Source organism: Pagrus pagrus, assembly GCF_965226575.1.
Source record: "Pagrus pagrus genome assembly, chromosome: 15".
In the NCBI taxonomy this organism is placed as follows: domain Eukaryota; kingdom Metazoa; phylum Chordata; class Actinopteri; order Spariformes; family Sparidae; genus Pagrus; species Pagrus pagrus.
The window spans coordinates 20,191,783-20,208,172 of NC_140199.1; positions in this window are offsets into that span (position 1 = coordinate 20,191,783).

Sequence of the window (16,390 nt, forward strand, 5' to 3'; positions counted from 1 at the left end):
CAGCAGAAAAGCGGCAAACCAGAAGTCAGAAAATCAAAGAAAGACGTTTATTTTGTGTTGACCTTCATCGTCTTCAACAGCTAAACATGTGTACACGCAAGTTAAAATATTCAGTGGTGTGCCAACATGATGAGATGTTTTGTTCCAACACTTACACATATTTTGCAGAAGCTAGTAAGTGTTGATTGAATCCACAACATCACCACACAAGTCTTTTTTAAACCAGGTAGCTTGGAGAGGAAAGAGGAAAGGAAGGAACATGGAAGGAGACAGAGGACAAAACCAACCATCTCGGATCAGATCGAAAATAATGGACTTTACTTTAGTATGGTTGATCGCAGGACTTTTACTTGAAGTGGAATACTTTCACACTATTAGCAGTTTTGCTTCAATAGCAGCAGAACAGAATAGTTTGCTGCTGTTTGTGTCGTCTGTCATGGTGTGTCCGATAGTTTTGTCTCTGTGTTACAGTGCGTCAGTTAATGCGTCACTCCTTGTGTGTCTTCTCTGTCCTGTACATACAGAAGGCCTATAAATAATTATAAACACTGTACGGAACGATGGCAGTGTATTATATTATTATACTTTATTACTATACTATATTATACATACATACATACTTAACTAAGTGTTCCATAAATAACCATAGCATCACTCACTGTGGTACTGTAAAAAACAACTTTCTGACACAGTTTACAAAGTTACTTCGTTAGCACCCATTTAATCAGTGGGCATTATAGTTAATCACAGTGCAACAGTTTCTTTTTTTTAGAACTTGTTTTTTTATTTCCATTTATCAAGTGCAGTCATACAGTATGTACAATATGTTACAGTAAGATGCCACAGGTAAGTCTACTAAAAGGTTAACAGTCCATAGATATCTTCATCCTAATCATAATGTGAGGTAGGATCTTTATCCTAGCGGTATCACATTCCTACATATAACATTTGGTTTCACAATGCAGATGATCGCTGTCTTTAAAGAATAAACAAATTAATTAAATAATAAGAATATAATATACATATATATATATATATATAAATAAAATCAAAAAAAAAAAAAAAAAGAGAAGCCAAAAAAGAGAAAAAAAAAAAAGGCAAAGCACCCACACCCACAAGAAATAAATAATAATAATCTGCATATCATTCATATCAGGTGAAAGTGTAAGGCAATGGGTGACCATTTATTTAGGAATACATCTGCTTTCAGTTGCACCAATGCTGTTGTATACTCCATATTGTAAACGTCCTGGATTCTATCCCTCCATTGTGTAACTGTTGGAGGGTGTGGCTTCCGTGCAACAGTTTCAATGGTGACAATACATGAAACTGTATTTAATAGATTGTCTCCCCATCGATAACTTGATATTTGGATATCAAGAAAAGCTGCACAATTATATAATTTTACCCATATTCAAGTTAGCTGGAGGCTAAAGCTGGAAGTTAGCTGGCTCTGCCAGTGGAAGTTTCCAGTGTGTAGGCTCCTACAGTGTGGAAGCTATGCGGAAAATCCGGGTAGTTTCATGCCCAGGAAATCAAACTTTTTGGCTTCATGTCCAGTTGAGCAGCTTTCATATGAATGAGCGGGGCCCTGCTGTATCAAGACATGTAGCCTAGCTTTAGCCTCCAGTCTTAAAGCACAATATCAGATATATAGCCTAATGTTCAAGCATGTATTGTATGAGTTTTGGATTATAATAACTCAAATATATATATTTTTAAAAATCAGCTGGAGAACAACTAATGGAGCTAACTGAATAGCTAGCAAACAGCCGGTGATAAAAGTAGTAAAAAGTCATTTCAGTCAGTCAGTCAGTCGGCTTGTATATACAGTACTTTTGTCTGAAATTATGGACCAATGCTAAGAATATTAAATGGTAAATCTGCCACCATCATGATTGTAACTGTATATAATGGAGGTGCAATAATGGAACCATTGACAGGCTTAGCAATGGTAGGCTACTTAAAAGGGGGTAAAGCTCAGCAACCTGTCTTTTAATGGACATTCAAGATTACATGTAGGGAGCATGCTGTTCTGCAGCCTTGTCTATCAAATTTAGCTTTATGTATACATGCCCAACATACATAGTGATAAATGGTAGACTTGGAAAACATAATCGGCTCAGTATGTGGGAGTGTAGCTGCTAGCGAGGCATCAATCTCGCTATTCAAGTGCACCTTTTCTTTACGTGTGAGAGCACAAAAAATGTACAGATTGAATGTAAAAATGCAGCAATCAAAAAAAAAAAAAAGAAATGGATCTCTTTTAGAAAACCCATTTACATTCAGGTCAGAGTCATAAACTGCTGCCATATTTTTTTTTCCCCAACCAAAATCAGACTCTCAGCAGTGACAGTCTCTGTACGTGACACGGAGGTTCAAAGAGGGGGGTTCCTCATCCTTTCTCTCCTTCCTGTCGAAATCCTGTGCCACTGCCCACATCCCAAACAACATTTCTAAATAGACCCTGCGCAAATGTGGCATCTCAGTGCACATGAGTTGCGCACTGAGATGTCATAGTACATTAACCTAATTTCGGTGGATTAAGTCCTGCCTCACTTCCACCCACGCCCCACCACCTTGAGGTCTCCTCTCATCCCCTCTTGTCAAAAGTCATGCTCCATTTCGTGGCTGCGGTGTGTGGGAGCATGCTCTGTCTGCTGCTCTGCGCAGGAAGACGTGAGTGAAGGAGGACATGAGTAATAACTAAAACCCCAATTTCCTCGTCGGAGAGGGCTTTAAAACTCACAGCGTGAGTGCAGTGTGGGCATATCATTAAGCGTATCTGGGTCTTGTGCAAACCCCCAGGCAGTATAAATGAAACTCTCTCCTAATGGTCCACGGAGCCATTTACAGCCAACAAATACATTGTCTCTGTCAACTAAAGGGGAAATTTGAGTGTATCTATTGAGTCTATTCATTCTCTGCTGGTCATAACACTTTCTGTACAAATGGACCTACACAGTAAAACGACTCTCACGAAGGATAATCATGAGTTGTGGGTAGTCTTTCTAGATGCTTCTTTTCAGGCAGCACAACTTGAATTGGGTTCTTAAGGCTAAAGCATGCTAAACGGGGGCTTTCAATTTAATTTTTTCTAAGTGTGTTTTTCCCCCCAAAGGGTCAAGAACATTGCTCAACCTCGCTCACAAGCACACACCAGATATTCTTAAACTGCTCGGCCACGTTAATGAAATATTGATATTTTCTTACTGGTCTTTGTGTCAGCAGCAAAATGTTTTAACCACTTACGGGGATAGTTCAGGTTCTTTGACATGGGCCCCGAGGTCATATGGTGGTGATACTGGCGTATGCATATGAGCTTAAACTAGTGATTCCACGGACAAGATGTATCAGTCAGTTGGCAGCTTGTCAGACGGCAATGAAATGCAAATATAGGGCCAACAAAGTTTTCAGCATCTCCGACAGAACAGAGCAGCCGTGGAATATTTCTGCTTCTTTAGACCTCTCTGAATCATGAAACTGTCCAACAGACAAAGAGATCTGCGATACAGAGAGGTTGGCGAGGAGGACCGAGCAGCACCCTCACACACAAACACACTCGATCTCCAGAGTCAGCCAGGAATTCAAGAAAAATCTGCAAAAGAGCCATAATTGTTGCAGCATATACTTTTTTAAATCTCTGTGGGCTTGACACCACCTCTCACTGTTCCGTCAGTCCCAGCGCCTCCTCTCCAAGGGAGGCTGCTTGACTTGCAGCACAAGCTTATTCTTGACTCTTTTGAAAAATCTCCTCAGCGGTGTATTCATACAAGAATGCCTGAAGTGTTGGACTCCAACAAATGCGGTTGAAAAGATGCATTGTAGCACAGTTTTATGCTCAGTCACACTTATAAAAGGTATTCCGATACAATGTGGAGCTGAATTGTTGTCACACCTACACGGAAAAATGTTGTAGTTTGTCAGTGACATCTGAAGTGACCCACATAACTGTCTGAAAACATCTCGTATGAATGTTTTCTTATCTGCCACATCTATAATTAAAGTGGCAACAGACAACTTTCCGCCGTCAGGTTTCCTGAAGTATTATTGTTGGTGCAGCTGTTGAAAAAGACAACTGGATTGTTTCCGTTTTCCTTAAACGTGAGTTTATTCAATCATTTAGTCCGTAATGGAAATGGATCGCCAGTTAACCTGCCTTTTCCCGGGTGACTGCATGTCCAGTGGCAGTTAAAACTGTCTAGTGATAGTGAGGTTTATACTGTAAGGAACTATTGAAAAGCTAGGTTTCATTTTTCTATATCCATTAAGCTACACTGTGCAATCAACATGAAATGAAATGTCGAAGCAAAAAACTTGTCTATTGCCAGTTTAAAGCTGAACTAATCCACACTTTTACATGAACAACAGGTCAAGTGACTGTGTAAAGTGAAAGGTGCTGCTCATATTGGAACAAAGAACAGAGAACAATCAGCAGACAGCTCCTCTCTGCTCAGCAGCGGTGTTGCAACATGAATGCAATCAACTAACCTGGTTATAAAACAGTCTAAATGTAAAAAATATGCCTCTGTATTACCTGAATATGCAACAACAACAAAAAAACCTTCAGTTAGATTGCTGAGGATGAATTCAGGAGTCTCACAGTTTGAGGAAATAAGCTGCTCTGTTGTCTGGAGGTACGGCACTAAACAAAGTTTACTTTGTTTCACCATTGTCATATTACAGAGAAATAGTGTTAAAATATGTTGGGGTTTTTTTTTTCACTCGCTTACCGAACAAATGCACACACTCGCCAGATGAAGATTTTTATGACACAAGGCGCTGGTGCTCATTCCTCATTGGTCCACTGCCAGATTCAACACAAAATGAAAGATCCTTGTAGCTGCTTTAATATAAATATATATATTTTCAAGTTACCTCAACTAAAAATATTAAAAGAAATGTCTTTAAATAATGAGAATGAATGCATGCACCGCTGAGAGTTTACTCAGCTGGATAGATTTATTTGAAGAGACATAATTGTTTGGGAGTTAAAACTGTCCAAAGTCCCCTTTTTGTGACATAATAGAAATGTGCTGAGTCTTTAATACAGGTTAGATAAGTCATGGGAATGTATTTTCATAACAGTAAAAGATCAGTATTCAATTCAGTCCCTATCTTTGTGCACTTATGATTAAACAGAGCTAATGTTAGCAGCCCATAGTGTTGACTTAACCGTGGTACAAAGTGGTTCTGTCAGGAGCCGCCTCAGCTGTATGTTCCTCATGTCGAGTGAAAGTCTGCCTATTCAAACAGAAATAACCTAAAAGGAAAGCATATGTGTCTGTAAAGTGAAGCATGAACAGCACAGTATCTTTACATAAGGATCCATTTAAAGCCTTCCCAGAAAGCAAGGGTAACATCTACCCATCTATTAATCTATAAACTATCTGACTGTAATCATGAGTCAGTGGCCTCACCCTGACCCTACATTAAACTGTGTTTATCAGCCATAACTATTATTATTATTATTATTATTATTATTATTATAAACATTAACCATAGCATAGTTGTATGTAAAGTGTTAGTAGCCAAATAACAAACCCTTTTTCTGGTGTCAAAGTCATATGTTTTGCACGTCAAACAACCTTTATAGATCTGATATCACCTGACACCTCTGTGCAATATGATGTCATTTGTCGAATTTAAGTACCAGATGTATTTGTTTCCAAAATCTAATGTTAATGTATGGAAACATAATTAAGACTTTAACAACCGCAATTGAATTTTTGCCCATAAACTTACAAATCATAACTCATGTGACAGTGATACCACTTTGATTGATGCTGATTTCGATTCTAGCTGTATCGGCAAGTGTTGGAAAAACGTATCAATCAAAGACTGTTGAATCATCTGGATCGGCAAAATATTCTATTTTTTCATGAAGTCATTGTAACATTTATTTTGAGAGATGATCACTATATGTTAATAAAGAAATACGTTCACTATTGAATTGACTTTGGATTTTTTTATATATTGTGGTGATAAACATAGTTATTCTGATCCATTTAATTCATTTACTCACATTAACTCAATATTTTTAAGTGAAGAAATGTCTCACCAAACATTCTGTGATACAGTTTCTCATACATGAATATTACTTGAACAGGAAAATGAGTACATGGAAAGTAATCATGTTATCTGCAGAGTGCTGCCCTTGGCAAAAACAGCGCATTTTCTTATGGTGATAAGCATCAGCTGCATCTTGTTTTCTTCATTGGAGCAGGATGGATGCTGGAGTCTCTGTTTGATAAGACGCTGTAGATACACGCCTAATGTGATGACTGCGAGATAAAGCAGCATGTTTACTAAATAAATTCTTCTGCTTATACATATCACCCGAAACTCCTGAGAGGGAAAGTGCTCAGTGGGGTGTAGATTTTTCCATGCGAGGGCTTTCTTTTTTCCCCCTTTTTACTCATTTGAGATTAACAGATTACACTATTTTCAAAACTGAACACAATTTTGGTGTTAATTTTCATTTTATCTGATCGACTGATAGCTTCCCACTCAAAAGTCGTAAAACCTGGAGAAGGATTTTACATCTGGGTAAATTGGAAATCAGCACAGACTATTATGAATGTAATTGGTTGATTATATTGCTCATTATAAGTGATGAACACTAAGTGGCAATATTAATTTGACTCATGAATGCCACCTCGGTATAAACAACACCGCGAGACAATGAGGCAGTCACATCCATGGAGCAGCCAGTGTTTCTGTGCAAGGAAACAAAACAGTGTTATCTCTGTGTTAATGAAAAATCATCCTGAGCTCTTCTGTTTGACACGATTAATATAAAAACTGTTGTCCTGTAAAAGTTTAATATAGAACCCATTTCCTGCCTGTGGTGATGGTATGCATGCTGCAGCTCTTGATCCTGGCACCACACGTGACATGCTGTATAATGAGGATGTTTCCGTGTTCACATGCAGGAGGCGGACGATGACATGAACACCTGTATAACATATTGCAGCCCCGCACAACAACCCTGCAATAAATACCACCTTGCTGAAGCCTAGGGCTTAATTTGTCAGCACTTCAGCGACACTGTCAACACAAACTGAACATTATAAGCTTCACAAAGGCTGTATTTATTGCAGTGCTATTGTGTTTGATCGCAGAATATTATACAGGTGTTCATTGTACTGTATCCAATGCCTTTCAAGAGTCTCTTTGTGACTATTGTGGCAAAAACAATGACTTTCATTTCTGCAGTAAAATGTCTAAGAGCGACTAGAACTTTGTTATTTATGTGGTTGAGTTGTGTACTATAATGGGAAATGTTTCCAGTGTTCAAACCCAGAGAAATCCTTAATTTTAAAGTCAGTGTCTGTGACTCGATGTAAACGAGATTAAACATGCCTCGCCCGTGAACATTTCTGTGATGTCGGATAGATTTCCTTTGACGGTGGTGCTAAAGGACCATGATCCTACGTTACTTAATGATGTCATCAATCTAGGTATTTTATTTTCATTGTTTTGAGTGAGAGGGGTCCTCTCATTTCTCATCGCCTCCTTGTCTCCTCTCTCCTCCGTCCTCCTACCTGGAAATTGATCTTAGCTCGCCACATTGAAGGATGTCTCAATCCACGCGGCTCTTTGCTGCATGTCATGCCCACTCACTCTCTTTCTTCATTTCCTTTCACTCTTTCTTTCTATAAAAAGTGAAAATCATACTCCACATCCCTCATGCATCACGTCTTTGATTTAACTCTTATGCACACACGTACTGACATAGACATAAACATCGCTGTCTGGTGCAGTGGCCAAGAGGTTTGAGCACTGAACTCATGCCCTTGTACTGGACCACAAGATCATCAGTTCGACTTTTGGTAAGACAGTGTGAGGCAATTTCTCCATTTCCAGCAATGAGTATTATTTCACCATTCACACTGCATTTTCAACAGGAAATGCATTTTCTAGTTTTGTTATACGTCTGTTGCCTTAACTCCTCTCTCCTCCTTGCGTCTCCTCCTCTCACATCTCACGTGGGAATGACTAAGACACGAGGAAAGGAGATAAGGAAAGGAATCAAGGATGTACAAACTGAGCAGTAGGCGTTTTGTGCAATGAGTTGTAGAAATGTTCAAAAAAGATGCAGCTAATCAAGAAATAAGAAGTAATTATGACCTGTAAAAAGTCCCAATCACCTTCAAATGTAATTAGTTCCATGAAGAGTATAAATGTTGCAAATTAAATGAGAAAATTCCTGCTGGGATATATGTCAAGGACACTCTTCCATTGTCCTAAATACTTATCTATAACTCCCCTAGTTTCCTTTTTAAATCCTGGACATCCTGATCATGACTGTGGTGTTAGCAAAGAAACGTAAGAGAAGTGCTTGTTAGTCATCACTGTTGCAGAAAAGTGTCCTAAACTTCCATAGTAAAAAACAAAGGTAAAGAGGGTTAGGGTTGAGGAACATCTCGTTCCAGATCCTGGTCTGAGAGGGACAGCTTTATTTCCCTGTACCTCTGCATCACTTCCTCACTGTCTGCTCGCTCTCTGCTTCCTCCCACTCTAAGGCAACATTTCATCTCCAATACTGAGAGGCCTGTACGCTCTGCCAGTTCTCCTCCCATGAGAACTCAGGCGATGTCGAAGTGGAGCAAGAAGGCAAAGGGCAAAGTAGTTTGCAATTGATCTGGTCCATGCAAACAATGCCTGTGTGAGAAGAAGCTGCACTCCGGGAGGACTGCTCCGACTTCAGCGGTACATCCTCACCTCAGAGGCTGTGCATCTCCTTGTTAAGTGACCTTTAGCACCTGCTCATCCCTGATGCTTTTTTATTTAACCTATCTCATACCAAAAGTAGAGCAGATAAACCAAAACAAACCTGACTGGAAAATGTATAGACATGAGTAAAAAATTGAATCTTGACTCATTCAGTTACAAAAGTGAAAATGAGTTTAAGATTGGTTGCTTACAATAGATAAAATGCGTTGCCATACGTTAAAATTTAAAAACTGACCCTAAAGACACGTAGAGATGCAACATAGAGAAATGTAAAGTTTCAACATGTCCGTGGTTGTGCAGAAGGCTGGGTATATCTCTTTTGTTTCTTCATGTGCACAAAGATGAAGATGTATCTAGGTGACATAATACATTTGACCGGTGGTCACACATTATTCCACTGACCATATTGACCCTAGATAATTATTATCTCGGGCTTGAGAATGTTTTTATTGGTCTTGTCTGAGTCCAGAAACCTTATTCTTGCACAGAAAATTGTATTGTGTTAAACATAAAAACAGAAAAGGAGTGTTGAATAAAGATGGTTAAGTTGATTTCTGTTCCTTTGTGCTCGTTTTCTTATTGAAAAGAAAGTAAAAAATTCACCTCTACAATGCTTTACTTACATTAGTCAACCTTTGTTACACTTACATACACACATATACTGTATATATATATTGGCAATGAAAGCGGTCAAGGATGAGTGGGTGTATTTGTAAAAACGTGAATTTCAGATTCAGTTCATGAGTGTCATACCGTTTGCATGTTCCAAATTTTATTGTAAGCGTGTCATTCAGTGCGCCTCGTTCTCGTTCATGACATAGTCTCAGTTAGGTGGTCTTGACTACAACTCTGATGATAATGGACCAAGACACACAGCAATTTGCCAGCAAAGGCAGGGAAGAAGAAATGGATGTTAACAATGCGTTCGACGCGCTTGTTTGTGTTTTTTTAAGTAACGCTATTTATCACATAGACAAATATGTAAATGGCTACATCACATAAGTGCATAATACTGTGTCATATATACTATTATGATGGCTGCCTAAAGCAAGATATAAAGTCTCTGCTAGGATATTATATGTGACTGTGTAAGCAGCACTCAAAGATAATATTCAAACCTTTGTCAGACATAAGTCTATTGTAGTTACTGAAAAAGCAAGTGCTGGAATAAAATGGGTCAAATCCAAATGTAAAGTTAGGTGATGTTGATTTTATCTAAGTCTGTGATTCCCCTAACAGAAGTTGAATTAATACGTTGTCTGTCTGCGTGAGTCACTTTTCAAACTTTGAGTCATGAGAAACCTTTCAAGTGGATGCTGTCTGATTGTTCCTGAAATTATCATCAAGAGAACGTTTTCCTTTTCCGATGTAAGGCCAGCAAAAGTCTCTTTTGTTTTTACATGATAACTTTATGATAAAAAGAAGTATTCATCTCTGCTCTCTTTTGAAATGATGAAACGTCACCATCGGGATGCTCCATGAGATGAATACTGATAGACCTTCTTTCTCTGCTGAAGGACAGAATCCGGTAAAACAACTGCTAAGAAACATCAGGATCACTTTTACGAGGTAAAACTAGTCCGAAGGCTTTTACATAGGAGTACTGTCCGTGATAATATTTGATATGACTGGAGCAGCAACAGTGGCTCACTTTAATAAACAGAGGGTAAACACGAGCAGAGGTGGCTGAACGGACAGAGAGGAGTAACACATACAGTAATCGTCATCAACAAAACCTCTGCATACAGCACAGTGTACAGTGCACTCCCACTCTGTGTCACTGACAGCTGAGCTCTGCCAGGGGATGTGAAAAAACGCCACGACAACATTCAAAACACATTTCTTTGTTTGCCACATCTTTCTGGTGCTGTTTCACCATCACCCACAACACAGTCAGAGACCTTATAAGAGAGGAGACAAACCACTTGAATACAAAAGTCAGTTGTCGGACACACATCCTGCCTCTCTCCACCAAAAGCAAAAACACATCAGTCACATCGTGTTTTTAGCACGTAGTTGAGATTCATGACGGTTTCACCCAATTCGGTGCAGCAGCAGATGGAGTTCTGATAGACGTAAGTGTTTTTAACCTTATTTTGGGGCACTGAACTTTTAAAGTGGTTTGTTCAGATTTGACTGGTAACTCTTTACACTAAGTGTTTATGTCCTGCATCCCCATTTTTTTAGAGAGGAGCCTGGTCTTGTAGGATGGAATAAGTGCCTGGGGGTGTTTCCAAGAAGGCTACCAAGTGGCAAGACTTGCCTAAAAGGACTTGGATATAGTTTAACTTTTTTTATTGCTGTGAGAGGCTCCTCCGTTTGCTTTGTGCATTGCATTGTGGTGAGAAGAGTGTCTATCAGCAGCACTGCACACTTACCCACACACATTAATACTACTGTAAATACTCTACGCTGCTGTTTGCACCTCTGGTTATAGCCTTAACATTTCATTGTCTCAGCAAATGTGCTAAAAGGTTGAATCTAATCTAAAAGAAATCTTACCTACTTATGTCATTCTCAACCATAAACTGTGACTAATAATGTACAACTGCTGATTGCAATTTAATTTGCAATTCAACCATTGGTATTATATGCATACAATCTAAAAAAGACAACAAATAAACTAACCAAAATATAATCCGAGTGTCAAAATATCCTACTACACTATAAAACACAGATGTAAACACTTCAGGCAGTCAAAACAGTGTCACACCGAAAGTGAAAAACCAAGTGATGTCCAGCACTAGGGGGAGGCTGTCAAACCAGAAGATATCAAGTGTCAAGTCACCAAAGACTGAAGCAATTTACAAAGACTGTTGTTCTCTTCAAACTTTTCCACACTGCAGCCGGTAACCAGGCAACCCAAACTCCCCACTGGCTGAGGAACGAGTTCCTGAACTCAACAATTCAGTCTTTGACACAAGTTTATCCCTCTGTTGTTTCTCTGTATCTCCTCTTCATCCTTACCTCTGCCCTTAAGCCTTTCAGGAAATCATCCAGGTGTTCTCATAAGGTAAAAACGAGAAAGGCTCATGATTTACTCGTCCTATCTTCATCATTTTTCTGTTATTCGGTTGCAGTAAATTTGTTTCCTTTGTAAATGTTCAATTTCATTCGGTTGTTTTGTGTGGCCAACAATTGTTTCTCTCAACCAGACGGTCGTTGAGGAGGAAATAATGAACACCTCATATGAAATTCTACTCTGCACCGGCGCTCTCATTTATGAAATATGGATTCTCTTCCTAATCCAGTAATCATAAACTAGGGCTGCTGTGTTGCTGAATCTCACATCTTAATCATCAAGGCCTGATGTTGAATATATCTGAACAATCCACTTTGTTTTACAGCATCACAACCGAGTCAATTGGTTCCAAATCATAAAGTCCTTCGACGCAGGGAATGATATAGTCCCTTTGGCTTGCAGTGATTGGATTTAGCAGTCCTTGACTCTACATTTTATTGGTCGCTGCCACTGATCTACACAGTGATCAATAGCTAGAAAAAGACTGACCTTGCTGAAATCGTCCACCTTGGGATCACATGAGTGTCTGATGGGTCGCTCCCCAGGTCAGCTGTTAACAGCAGAGCATAAACCAAACGGGAACTTCAGAGGAAACGGTTGGTTAAATGCATGAATAAACAGACAGCCAAGCAGTGAGCCACAGGAAGACAGATCCTGTATTATTTTATTATCATTAACATGCTTGAACAAAATCATATATAAAATAAATTCATATAACCATGACTTTGATTCAGGGAAGTTAAACAAATCCATTACTATTGACGGCATGTGGAGCTTCCCTTATGAGCAGCGAGATTTTAATCTTGATCTCACAAGGCCATTCATGTGAGGCTGCGATTTGAAACCATCTGTCTCCTGCAGTAAAATAATTATTTTCATTGCAGAGAGAGCGTAGCTGGTTTTTATTTCTTTTTATAAAATCTGTGTAAATAAAATGTGAACCAAAGAGAGAGAACGGGTATGGAGGTATGGTGCAGGAGTGAAAAGAAGTCCCTTGGCCTGTAATATTTGAAGTTTAGTCGGAGCACACTTGACTTGCTGGTTACTTTAATGTTCATCTTCTGCACATGGTGAGCAGCACTGAAACAAATCTGTGAGCACAGATCATTGATTATGCATGACTGTAGCTATGAAACAGCCGTTTATCAATCATAAATAATTCACAAAACAGTTAAAAAAATGTTTTTAAAAATTTGATTTGTAACTATAATCATCAAATTGACAGCCTGGCTAGAAGTCCCATGAGGCCAATTCTGACCAGAAAGCATGTGGTGGTTATATCATTGACTACAAAGACGGATGACATGATGGTTCCTCCGAAATGAAGCCAAAACATCTCAATCACCCCCTGGTGGCCGGCTGCAGTATAGGTCATAAATCCTAATTAAAAAAGTGACCGTCAAATGTATTTATCCCAAGTATGGTTTATGTCATTTTTTTCTGATATGTTTGTTTTTGATTGGTTATTTAATCTATATGAAAGGTTTGTAACGTCATGATTGACAGCTCAGGGACCTTGATACCGCGGCTCCATCCCCTGATCATTATAGCGCAGACTCCGGCTCTGAATTATGTCAGCACAAGATGGACACACCTGATTATGGTGTCGTTGTTTTTATATTTTTTACTGTCTTTATTTACAGATTTTAGCACTTTAACTCAAACATGATTTAAGTATTGGATGGATGACGTTTCAGCATTGTGGCTTCAGAGAAGAAAGTCATCAGGACTCATCTCCTGAAGAATATAATCTTGCTGTCTAATATTGCTGTCGTTGTCCATGTTGAACTCCCAAAAACCACAGCGCTAGTATGCCTAATGCAGCTCAGCCACCAGAGCTGCAAATACTGCAAATTTATTTGTTTAATCAGTAACTTTTCTTTTTTTCTTCTGCCAACGTCAGTGCTGTCGACACATGACTCTAACCTATAACTCGGCCTATATTGGCTTCCTCTAATATTACCTTCGGCTTCCCCACACACAAACAAACCTGCAGGCTTTTCCTGCCTTGCATTATGCAAATTAGCTTAAACCAATCAGAATGATACGTATGTCATAAACATGCAGGCATGGCGCCGGCTTTTCTCATGGAAATGACTTGTACCCTAACACTGTGAGGGCTTTGACTTTGTTTACTTGAAGAGGTTGCTATAGGCCATCATCAGCTTTAATAGCCTGCCCTTTGCTTGCAGCTAGTGTAGGCATTTTGCTAATATGCTAGCGATTCTAAGAAGACTGCAGGTGAAAAAAGCAAATGTAGCGAGCTTTGGCTGCATGAGTGGAAATCACCTTTTTGCAGAGCCATCAGAAACAGCTCAGAAGCTGATGGGACACACACAGTCTCCTTCGGATCAACCTTATTCCAGACCTGGACAGGTGCCTGGATGTGCACTGCGCTATAAACATATAACATTTTCTTGCCAGGCAAGCAAGGCCAGGCTCAAAATTTTTTGGCAACCATTTTGTGATGAGTCATCTCTCCTACAGGCCTCCAGAATGGAGATATAAAAAATCTCAAGCACCTCACAAGTAAGGACGTTTGAGTAAAATTCCTTGATAAACTCGGAGGTGCTACACTTCTCATAAAGTGTTACTCCATGGGGGCTTTAAAACTGCATCTAAAGAGGAAATTCTGCCTTTCACACTGTGTTATAGCACAGAAGAGCAGAGCCGCACACATGGACGCTCTCATAAAACATAAATATTATTGCGGGCTTTTTAAGGTGTGCAAGAGTTCCGTCACGGATACAAGCAGACCATAGAAACAAACAAACAAAAATAGCCAGCGGGGGAAAGATATGTGACGCTAACCGGAAATATTTATCATCACTCCATCAATATCCGAACCATCAAGGCTGATATGACATGACAGAAGAATGGATGGAAAGGAAAATGACACTAACAGCGTGAGTCGAGTTAATGCACAGTCCCCCTCACTTCCTGTTAAGAATACCAGTGGTTTGTTTTTCAAGTGATTTTACCACATTATGATCCCTTTATTATCCATCACTCTGTTTTTCAGTACACAAAACATTAAATGTTGCAAGAATCTCTTTCCATTGTAGTGCAAAATTAAGCTTTAATTTCAGGTTTATATGGATTTCTTTCTTGGCATGAGCACTGAGATTAGTCTGCTGGCCTGACCGTGTTGCATATGTATATAAGATCTATTCTTATTCCCAGGAAATGTTAGCTGTGCTGGCGGGAAATCAAATTAAGGCACTGACATTTTGTACTAAACACAACTGCAACCATGTTGTTTGTTGTCTGAGTTGCTGCTGGTGAGAACAAAAGTTACTTATTCTGCTGCGTGGAGAGTCAAAGAGCTTGGACGGGTAAAGCTGAAATGTGGCTAAAGGTAAAATATACTGAATGATAGTTTGAACATTAATATGATATAACAGCAAACAACTATTATAGTATATATGTATGTATATAAAGTGAAGTGATGTCACACTCATTCGGTGTGCAGGGCTGTTGTAAAAATAATCGCTGAGGAAATAATGTTAGTGTCAACACATAGAAGGAAGTTGGACTAGAATTCAAAACACAAATATGAATTTACTCTTTTCCAGTTCAGTTTGTTATTGAACTGAAATCACCTTGCACAACTGCAGTAGCTGTGCTTTGGAGCCAGAAACACTGCTCAATTAAAGTACTGTTGCCTGCTGACCATTTTGTTTGCCCTCTTCTACCTTTGGATGTGGGGTAGCCAGACAGGGGGAAATAATCTGATTAATTTTAAATTTAAGGGTTCCTGCACCCACAGAAGAAGGAGGTGCTGCAAAGTTTTTGACTTGGAAAATGGTGATTTGATTTAATCTTAGTTCTTTGCAAAAAAAAATAAACAAAACAAACATTATATATATATATATATATAGACATAGACTTCAGATGATCAAGCTTCTCTGTTCTTTGTTCTGGCAGCTGGGTCGACCACGTGTGCATGTGAGTCCATCTCTCTGCTGCCTGTGTCCGTTTCCAACATGGCCGCCTGGTCAGAACCTCTCATATTACAGCTAAAAAAGTACAGTAAGATGTTTCTGAAAACATTTGAGTCTAGAAGTATCTTATAATAATCATATTTATTACTTAATATTTTGCTCCGCACTGCATAATTTTTGACATTTTCTTTTTCTCCCCTAGTGGCACTAAATGTCATATGTTCATCCTTTAATTTACCCGAGTGCAGAGATCACTCCATATGCTTAATTTCTGACTTCAGCAACTTGAGAACTTTGACATGGCCAATACCACCCGAGAAAATCACTCGCCACAATACTTGTTGAACTTTCCACACAGCGGCTTTGATCTAACTACAAAACTAAATAACTCAAGCCTCCTACACATGAGCTGGTGTGGAGGAGGTTCGGCATTTGTTTGGTAATTTTCAACCAGATGTAGTGAGCTTGGCAGAAGAGGCAAATTATTAGGCAGATGAGTCAAAGCAAACAATTTGCCATGAGCCTGGCTGCTCAAATGTCAGGGAGCATCCGAGGCAGCCCCGGATTCAGCACCCTGGACAGCAGCCTTGGAAAAATCTCACTTGTAAAGCAGCATGCTCAAAGCTTAGCAATACACAGTAAGGAAGAGTGTAAGTTCAAAATATAAGTTGTATAGTATAAAGGT